Here is a 10,375-nt window from a genome sequence, read left to right on the forward strand (position 1 = left end):
GGTTTGGTTAGGCTATTAGCAAATATTAATAAATGATAATTATTAACAAAATTGTGAATAATGTTAGAATATTAAATTGTCAGTCAGACTAACAAATCAGCAGGAACAATCATTGTTCCTGTTAAGTTCCTTAGTAATTATAATTTATAATACATTCTCAGTAAGACTAACAAATCAGGGTACCACCTGATCAAGAATCATTAGCCAAACAACCTTCGGTCTGTCAAGCACTGTCCTGTAAAACCAGCCCAATATGGCGTGGTATTATAAAACAATACATGAAAGACGGGATACAAGCTCTGGCACACATACAGTATATAGAATAAACAGGCAACAACTTTTCTCCAAAATATGTTAATTTATTTATCAAATAATCCAAAAATATTTCACTCAAACAACATGAACCAGGCTAGTAACACTCAACTAAAACTACTAAGCAAAAAAGAGAGAATACAGAAAGGTAATATACTACAAAAAAAAAAAAAAAACAAGAAAACAAAAGAATAAACTGAAACTAGAAACCTGCAAGCAGCTTTGAAGGCCCTCGCACCCCTCAGCACAACTCGGGCTGTTAAGCGACCGCAGGAGCCTGGCATCACCTCATACATGCCACCGACGATGATGTCATATGATCTTCGGTCATGCAGAGTTTCGGTCTGGCAAAAAGCATTCAAAATTTCGAGTAAATCGGACCTTCCAGAAGGACGCTGCAGTCGCTTGTTTGTTTGTGGGCAGTAAGTACTGTCGACTGTCTAAGAGCATCATGTTATCTGTTACTTGGGACAGTTTCACATTGATTAGGTGAAGAACATCAAACATTAAGTCTGTAAAGGAAAACGTGATACTTCCTGTTCTCAGGGGGCGGGGCTTCAATGATGTCAGCATGTGATCAGGGAATATTGTTGAGGCCTAGAGGCAGATCAATCCCAGAAGGTTTCATTTGTCTGTGACTTTCCTTGTAGGAGCTATATAAATTTAGTGTTTTATGGTGAGAAGTCATATTTTGAGGCTTGGCCACGCCCACACGCTGTCATGTATCAAAAAGCTTTTGATAACTTTTAATCCCCAATGCCTTAAGAGTATACTGAGTGATTTTCAAGTCTCTAAATCAAAAGCTGTAGGAGGAGTTCGCTCAGATATGCGGGCTAAAAACGCCCAAAAGAGGGTCAAAATGGCAAATTCAATCCAAAATGGCCGACTTCCTGTTGGGTTTGGACCAATGCTCCAATAGACTTTTTTGTAGGTCCTGGGAAGTTACATTTGTGTACCAAATTTCAAAATCCTCGGTAAAAGCATGGCGTGGGGCTGATTTGTTTAAGTTTTCTAGGGGGCGCTGTGGAGTAATTAGGAAACGCCCACCGAATATGTCATCAGATCTCTGTTGGGGACTAGACAAGGTTCAATCACTTTGAATTTGGTGCAGATCAGATGATCTTTGTGGAAATTAGAGGCAAACGTATGGCCATGGCGTGACGTCTGAATTTGCGGCGCCGCCATGGCCACGCCCTTTTATGAAAAGTCATTGTACTTCAAACGAAGTTAGACCCAGTAGTTATCTCTTTCTGACACACTTTGAAGTTCATTGGGTCGTGAGGGTCAGAGAGGCACCTTTCCAAGTGAAAAAAGTGACTTCCTGTTCTGAGGGGTCGTGGCTTTGATGATGTCAGCATATGACCCCATAGGATTGTCAGGAACCCGAATGTCCTCCTTCATGCCAACTTTGGTGTGATTTGGAATTTGTTTGGGAAAGTTATTGCAATTTTTCACTTTTGGAGCGAACGCCAAGTTCGTGCCCCGGCCACGCCCCCTTAACATGGCAAAAAACTCACGATTTTGATAACTTTTAATCCCCCATGCCTTAACTGCATATTGACCAAATATGAAGCCGATAGCTCCCTAGGAGGAGTTTGTTTAAGTTCGAGGTGAGTAAAAGTGAAAAATGGGCAAACATCGGCCTTTGACCCAAAATTGCCGACTTCCTGTGCATTTTAGGGCATACCCCCAAGAGACTTTTTTTCTTCATTTGAGGAGTTCTAGCATTGTGCCGAATTTCAGATCTCTACGACTTACGGTTCGGGCTATCTCACATTTGGGGGCGTGGCTAAGTGGTTTGGCCACGCCCACTGATGACGACATTAAGGATCAAGAATTTCACGCGGGGGACAATTTTGGGTGAGGTTTGGTGAGTTTTGGGGTATGGCAAAGTCCCCATATTGGCCCGCAAAGAGACAACGGAATAATAAGATCTAGAAACCTGCAAGCAGCTTTGAAGGCCCTCGCACCCCTCAGCGCAACTCGGGCTGTTGAGCGACCGCAGGAGCCTGGCATCACCTCATACACGCCACATACGATGACACCGCGTCACTTCAACACGTCGCCAGTAGGTGGCACTTTGAGCAACATGTCATATGATCTTCGGTCATGCAGAGTTTAAGTCTGGCAAAAAGCATTCAAAATATGGAGTAAATCGGACCTTCCAGATGTAAGCTGCACTCACTTGTTTGTTTGTGGGTGGGGCTAAAACAACATCATCAATTGACTCTTTCAACATGTCCATCATTAAGTCATGTTCATGTATACTACATTTCAAGTGGATCCGATGATGTATGAGGGAGATATAGCCCTTGAAGTGTCCTAGGGGGCGCTGTTGATCCAAATTTAAATGTAATCCAATAGAGCTGTTTGGGGGCTGACAAAGATCAAGCATATTCAGTTTGGAGTGAATCGGACCTTCCATATGGAAGCTACAGTCATTTGTTTATTAGTGGGCGGGGCTAGAGGGATGTAATGTATTAACTGTGTCAACATGTCCAGCTTTGATACATGATGATGTACAGTAAGTTTGAAGTGGATCCGATCAGGCATGAGGGAGCTAGAGCACTTGAAGTGTCGTAGGGGGCGCCGTTGAAGTAAATTCATATGTAATGTAATAGAGCTGTTTAGGGGCTGACAAATATCAACCATATTGAGTTTGGAGTAAATCGGACCCTGAATGTGTAATTTAGAGGCAAACGTATCGCCATGGCGTCACATCAGATTTTGCCACGCCACCACGGTCACACCCTCCAGCCAAACCTGTCAGTACTGGAGATGAAGTTAGACCAGCATGTTATCTGTCATTGGAGACAGTTTCATGTTGATTAGTTGAAGGAGATCAAATATGGCCCACACTAAGTGAAACATGACACTTCCTGTTCTGAGGGGGCGGGGCTTCGATGATGTCAGCATCTGATCAGTGAATATTGTTCAGGGCCAGAGGTAGATCAATCCCAGTAGGTTTCATGTCTCTGTGACTTTCTTTGTAGAAACTATGAGAGTTTCGTGTTTCATGGCAAGAAGTCAGATTTTGAGGCTTAACCACGCCCACATACTTTCATGTATCAAAAAGCTTTTGATAACTTTTGATCCCCAGTGCCTTAAGACCATACTCATTCATTTCGATTTCTGTAAGTCAAAAGCTGTAGGAGGAGTTCACTCAGATTCGACGTGTGTAAATGAGACAAAATGGCGGCTTTGATCCAAAATGGCCGACTTCCTGTGGGGTTTGGACAATGAGTCCAAGAAACGTTTTTGTAGGTCCCGAGAAGTTACATAAGTGTACTGAATTTCATACACCTCGGACACAGCATGGCTTGGGGCTGGTTGTAGTAGTGCTCCTAGAGGGCGCCGTTGAGCAATTAGGCCACGCCCACCAGTTTTCTGACTGGAAATCTTTAGGGGGCTGGACCAGTATCAATCCTATTGAGTTTGTTGGCAATCGGCTTAGAAATGTGGAAATAACAGGCAAACGTAAGGCCATGGTGTGACGTCTGTCCTCGCCACGCCGCAATGGCCACACCCTCCCGCCTAAAGTCTCTGTGTTCCAAACCAACGTAGACCATCTTGTTATCTGTCACTAGGGACAGTTTCGTGTTGATTAGGTAACAGGGGTGAAATTTGGACCTTTCACAGTAAAACATGACACTTCCTGTTCTGAGGGGGCGGGGCTTAGATGATGGCAAGATGTGACCATTGAATATTGTTCAGGCCAGATGTGGATCAATACCAGAATGTTTTGTGTGTCTGCAAGTTTCCTTGTAAAAGCTATAACAATTTCAATTTTTTTGGCGAGTCGTCAAAGTTTGATGCCAGGCTCCGCCCCCTCAGCATGCTAAAAAAGTCACAATTTTGATAACTTTAGATCCACCATCCCTTCTGAGCAAGCTGTCCAAATTTCAAGGTGATCAATCAAAATCTCTAGGAGGAGTTCGATCAATATAAACGGCAAAAATGGGGTGAAAATCCAAACTTCAATCCAAGATGGCCAACTTCCTGTTTCTTGTAGGACGTGGGTGCAAGAGAGTTTTAGGTAGTTCTTGGGGAGTTCTACAAGTGTTCCAAATTTCATAACTGTACGATAAACTAAGGTCAATGCGGAGGCTTTTTTGAAAATTTCAGGGGGGCGCTGTTGAGCCATTTTTATTGCGACTTTTGTGAAACCCTTAAAATACGTAAATTTTCACCACGACTGATGGCTCCGCCAAATTTGCAGACTTTTTGAATATGTTAAAGCCGCGAAAAAGGCGATTAATTTCTTGCCTGAATAATAATAATAAACATTCGAATTACAATAGGCCTTCGCAGCTGCTTTGCTGCTCGGGCCTAATAAGAATTCGAGCGATTACAATAGGCCCTTGCAGTTTTCCTGCTCGGGCCTAATTAATAACCAAAACATTTTACAGTGATACCACAGTTCAATGTGAATATTTATGTTTAAGAACCAAGGAATTTGGTATTATGCCAAATTAGTTTTAACTAATTAGGGACAATAATTTGATTATGTTCAATCAGTTCACAATGCAAATCCGATGGGTAAATCCAAGTATTTTTTCAATAAAACAATATTTTGACAATATTGCCAAATTAGAAATCAATCATTTTTAACTTTTGGACATTTGATTCTTAATGTTGTGTAATTAGCCATCACAGAGATTAATGAACTACTAAAATTGGTGGTGAGGAACATTTATGATCTCTCAGAAGATGGCCAATGAATAGACAGATGTGATGAGGTCACATCCGAGTTAGCCACCTTTGCTAGCCAAAGGAGAAATAATCGTCTTTATTTAGCCACCCCTTTAAGTCGCACATGTACTTTAAGTATTATTAATACAAATTTTTATGTATGTATGAGTGCTAGTGGTGGGTTATGGCCGATCTGTGTTTAAACCACCTCATTGAAATAAATGTCATAATTTTAAAACTCAAAACAAGTAACTAGCATTAAGGCTTAGAGGCTTGTTAGCACTCAGCTAGTTAAACACCACAGAGCAAAACACAATGGAAAAAAATTTATTTTTAAAATCCTAAACTCTAAATTGTCTCAACACACACACACACAAACTCTAACGTGAACCATTCATCCAGGTAGTCTTAATTCCGGATGCACAAACACACCGTACTTAACTTTTCCAAGATCCAAGGTTCTTCAAAAAAGTAGCCTAGCTCAGCCAGCGAAGTCAGTCATTGGCGCACATTTCTCCCCATTGCTGCTCTAGTGATAAGCCGCAGGAAAGAGGGCGAAAAGAGTGGTGCATGGACTACAGGTCCTTCTCAAAATATTGGCATATTGTGATAAAGTTCATTATTTTCCATAATGTCATGGTGAAAATTTAACATTCATATATTTTAGATTCATTGCACACTAACTGAAATATTTCAGGTCTTTTATTGTCTTAATACGGATGATTTTGGCATACAGCTCATGAAAACCCAAAATTCCTATCTCACAAAATTAGCATATCATTAAAAGGGTCTCTAAATGAGCTATGAACCTAATCATCTGAATCAACGAGTTAACTCTAAACACCTGCAAAAGATTCCTGAGGCCTTTAAAACTCCCAGCCTGGTTCATCACTCAAAACCCCAATCATGGGTAAGACTGCCGACCTGACTGCTGTCCAGAAGGCCACTATTGACACCCTCAAGCAAGAGGGTAAGACACAGAAAGAAATTTCTGAATGAATAGGCTGTTCCCAGAGTGCTGTATCAAGGCACCTCAGTGGGAAGTCTGTGGGAAGGAAAAAGTGTGGCAGAAAACGCTGAACAACGAGAAGAGGTGACCGGACCCTGAGGAAGATTGTGGAGAAGGGCCGATTCCAGACCTTGGGGGACCTGCGGAAGCAGTGGACTGAGTCTGGAGTAGAAACATCCAGAGCCACCGTGCACAGGGGTGTGCAGGAAATGGGCTACAGGTGCCGCATTCCCCAGGTCAAGCCACTTTTGAACCAGAAACAGCGGCAGAAGCGCCTGACCTGGGCTACAGAGAAGCAGCACTGGACAGTTGCTCAGTGGTCCAAAGTACTTTTTTCGGATGAAAGCAAATTCTGCATGTCATTCGGAAATTAAGGTGCCAGAGTCTGGAGGAAGACTGGGGAGAAGGAAATGCCAAAATGCCAGAAGTCCAGTGTCACGTACCCACAGTCAGTGATGGTCTGGGATGCCGTGTCAGCTGCTAGTGTTGGTCCACTGTGTTTTATCAAGGGCAGGGTCAATGCAGCTAGCTATCAGGAGATTTTGGAGCACTTCATGCTTCCATCTGCTGAAAAGCTTTATGGAGATGAAGATTTCATTTTTCAGCACGACCTGGCACCTGCTCACAGTGCCAAAACCACTGGTAAATGGTTTACTGGCCATGGTATCACTGTGCTCAATTGGCCTGCCAACTCTCCTGACCTGAACCCCATAGAGAATCTGTGGGATATTGTGAAGAGAACGTTGAGAGACTCAAGACCCAACACTCTGGATGAGCTAAAGGCCGCTATCGAAGCATCCTGGGCCTCCATAAGACCTCAGCAGTGCCACAAGCTGATTGCCTCCATGCCACGCCGCATTGAAGCAGTCATTTCTGCCAAAGGATTCCCGACCAAGTATTGAGTGCATAACTGTACATGATTATTTGAAGGTTGACGTTTTTTGTATTAAAAACACTTTTCTTTTATTGGTCGGATGAAATATGCTAATTTTGTGAGACAGGAATTTTGGGTTTTCATGAGCTGTATGCCAAAATCATCCGTATTAAGACAATAAAAGACCTGAAATATTTCAGTTAGTGTGCAATGAATCTAAAATATATGAATGTTAAATTTTCATCATGACATTATGGAAAATAATGAACTTTATCACAATATGCTAATATTTTGAGAAGGACCTGTATGTACTATGACGTAATGGGGATTCCAGTTGTGACTCCTCCAACCTGGAGCAGTCCAGGGAGTGGTTTAATGCAGTGCATTCTTTTTGTTTGTGTAGTTTAGTTTGTTCTCCATAGTACTCCATCCATGGCTGAGCACAACATTTCATAATTTTAGATCAAACTTATCACATTTTACATTATTACTTGTGTCCTGAGTTTAAGAAAACAATAAAGAAAATGCCATGTCATGTTAATAGTCACCTGGAGCCAGAAGCAAAATCAGAACTTTGATGGCAGTTTTAAGGTGTTTTTTTTTTTTTTTTACAGTGTATATTGTGTGACCAAAGGTAACATTTCTAAATTTAATGACATATAATACCAGCGTTCCACAATTTTGTAATTTTGCCCAACAACTTCCCCCTGCCCCCTCAGCAACAAACGTGAAGTGCCCCATCTTGTGTGTCTCTCAGAGTGGACGGGCTGTGCCCAGAGAGACAGATGGCTACCTCTTCTCTCCAGCCATCAGCCGTCAGATAGAGCATTTCCCTGCTGACACGCTGGCTAACAACCCATGTAAGGCAGTTGGCCAAAATGAAGCCCATTCCTTCTAGGTAACACTTTGAGACAGTAATCCATGCCTCTATTACTACTCAGCTGGATTACTCTAATGGACTTTATGTTGGGGTTAATGGTTCCTCTATTGACCAACTTCAGCAAGAGCAAATTGCTGTGGCACATCTTATTTGGCACATGCAAATATAGGCACATTTCTCCAGTTCTAACCCCATTTATCTGGCTCTCTATATGTTATTAAATTATTTTATTTGTTTTTAAGGTTTTCCATGGTTTTGCTACTTTTAACCTTTTTGAGCTGCTGTACCATTATGCACCCTCCTGCTCTTTTAGGTCAGCTAATCAGCTGCTCCTTAGTGTGTTGTTGGTGGTCACACCCGCCCTTTTTTGTCAGGTAAACGACTCTACTGCGCAGCTTAGCATCTGTCGCAGCAACTGACGTCATAGCTCAACAGGTGTCGAAAGTCTGACGTTATCAGAGCTTATAAAAAGCAGAGGAACAAGCTTTTAACTGCAATTTCCAGCTGTAGCTTATGAGACTACATTGAGGAGGCATCTCTGGAGAAACAGAAGCTCGTAGGCGCGTTTACTTTTCTTTCACACTGGCCATTCCCGGAAGAGCTTCAAAGCTGGAATTCTGCCTAAAACAAAAAGATCAGAAGATTCATATCCGATCGAAGACCTGAGACACAACCCAGACACAAGTGAAACCCACAGAGGATTTGTTTCCAAGGAGACGAGTTTCCTCCTTGTTTTTCAGTTGACTGCAACGGTTCCTCATATACAGTGCCTTGCGAAAGTATTCGGCCCCCTTGAACTTTTCAACCTCTTGCCACATTTCAGGTTTCAAACATAAAGATATAACATTCTAATTTTTTGTGAAAAATCAACAACAAGTGGGACACAATCGTGAAGTGGAATGAAATTTATTGGATGTGTCAAACTTGTTTAACAAATAAAAAATGAAAAGTGGGGCGTGCAATATTATTCGGCCCACTTTACTTTCAGTGCAGCAAACTCACTCCAGAAGTTCAGTGAGGATCTCTGAATGATCCAATGTTGTCCCAAATGACTGATGATGATAAATAGAATCCAACTGTCTCCGTATAAATGCACCTGCTCTGTGATAGTCTCAGGGTTCTGTTCAAAGCGCAGAGAGCATCATGAAGACCAAGGAACAGAGATACTGTTGTGGAGAAGTTTAAAGGCGGATTTGGATACAAAAACATTTCCCAAGCTTTAAATATCCCAAGGAGCACTGTCCAAGCAATCATATTGAAATGGAAGGAGTATCAGACCACTGCAAATCTACCAAGACCCGGCCGTCCCTCTAAACTTTCATCTTGAACAAGGAGAAGACTGTTCAGAGATGCAGCCAAGAGGCCCATGGTCATTCTGGATGAATTGCAGAGATCTACATCTGAGGTGGGAGAGTCTGTCCATAGGACAACAATCAGCCGTCCACTGCACAAATCTGGCCTTTATGGAAGTGTGGCAAGAAGAAAGCCATTTCTCAAAGATATCCATAAAACGTTTAGTTTAAAGTTTGCCACAAGCCACCTGGGAGACACACCAAAGATGAGGAAGAAGGTGCTTTGGTCAGATCAAACCAAAATCGAACTGTTTGGCCACAATGCAAAACGATATGTTTGGCGTAAAAGCAACACAGCTCATCACCCTGAACACACCATCCCCACTGTCAAACATGGTGGTGGCAGCATCATGGATTGGGCCTGCTTTTCATCAGCAGGGACAGGGAAGATGGTCAAAATTGATCGGAAGATGGATAGGGCCAAATACAGGACCATTCTGGAAGAAAATCTGTTGGAGTCTGCAAGAGACCTGAGACTGGGAGGGAGATTTATCTTCCAACAAGACAATGATCCAAAACATAAAGCCAAATCTACAATGGAATGGTTCACAAATAAACGTATCCAGGTGTTGGAATGGCCAAGTCAAAGTCCAGACCTGAATCCAATCGAGAATCTGTGGAAAGAGCTGAAGACTGCTGTTCACGAATGCCCTCCATCCAACCTCACTGAGCTCGAGCTGTTTTGCAAGGAAGAATGGGCAAGAATTTCAGTCTCTCGATGTGCAAAACCGATAGAAACATTCCCCAAGCAACTTGCAGCTGTAATTGCAGCAAAGGGTGGCGCTACAAAGTATTAATGCAAGGGGGCCAAACAATATTGCACGCCCCACTTTTCAGTTTTTAATTTGTTAAAAACGTTTGACACATCCAATAAATTTCATTCCACTTCACGATTGTGTCCCACTTGTTGATTCTTCACAAAAAATTAGAATCTTATATCTTTATGTTTGAAACCTGAAATGTGGCAAGAGGTTGACCAGTTCAAGGGGTGCCGAGTACTTTCACAAGGCACTGTATTTCCCCTTTTGGACAGAGGAGAAGTTTACCATTTTTGAGTTAATCATGGATGCATGACACTCCCGTTTTTTTCTTCAGACCTACTTCCCATCCTCAAGCCAGAGAAGGGAAGAAATCGACGTCAAAGTAGTTTTGTTTTTTTATATACAATCGGAGAGATGTAGAGGTCTGGGCAGGGTGAGGCATAGTTGAGATAAATTAGGATCTCCACTAGTTAATCCAAGGTATTACCTTGTTGC

This window comes from Girardinichthys multiradiatus, chromosome 4 (genome assembly GCF_021462225.1).
Source record: "Girardinichthys multiradiatus isolate DD_20200921_A chromosome 4, DD_fGirMul_XY1, whole genome shotgun sequence".
NCBI classification, from domain to species: domain Eukaryota; kingdom Metazoa; phylum Chordata; class Actinopteri; order Cyprinodontiformes; family Goodeidae; genus Girardinichthys; species Girardinichthys multiradiatus.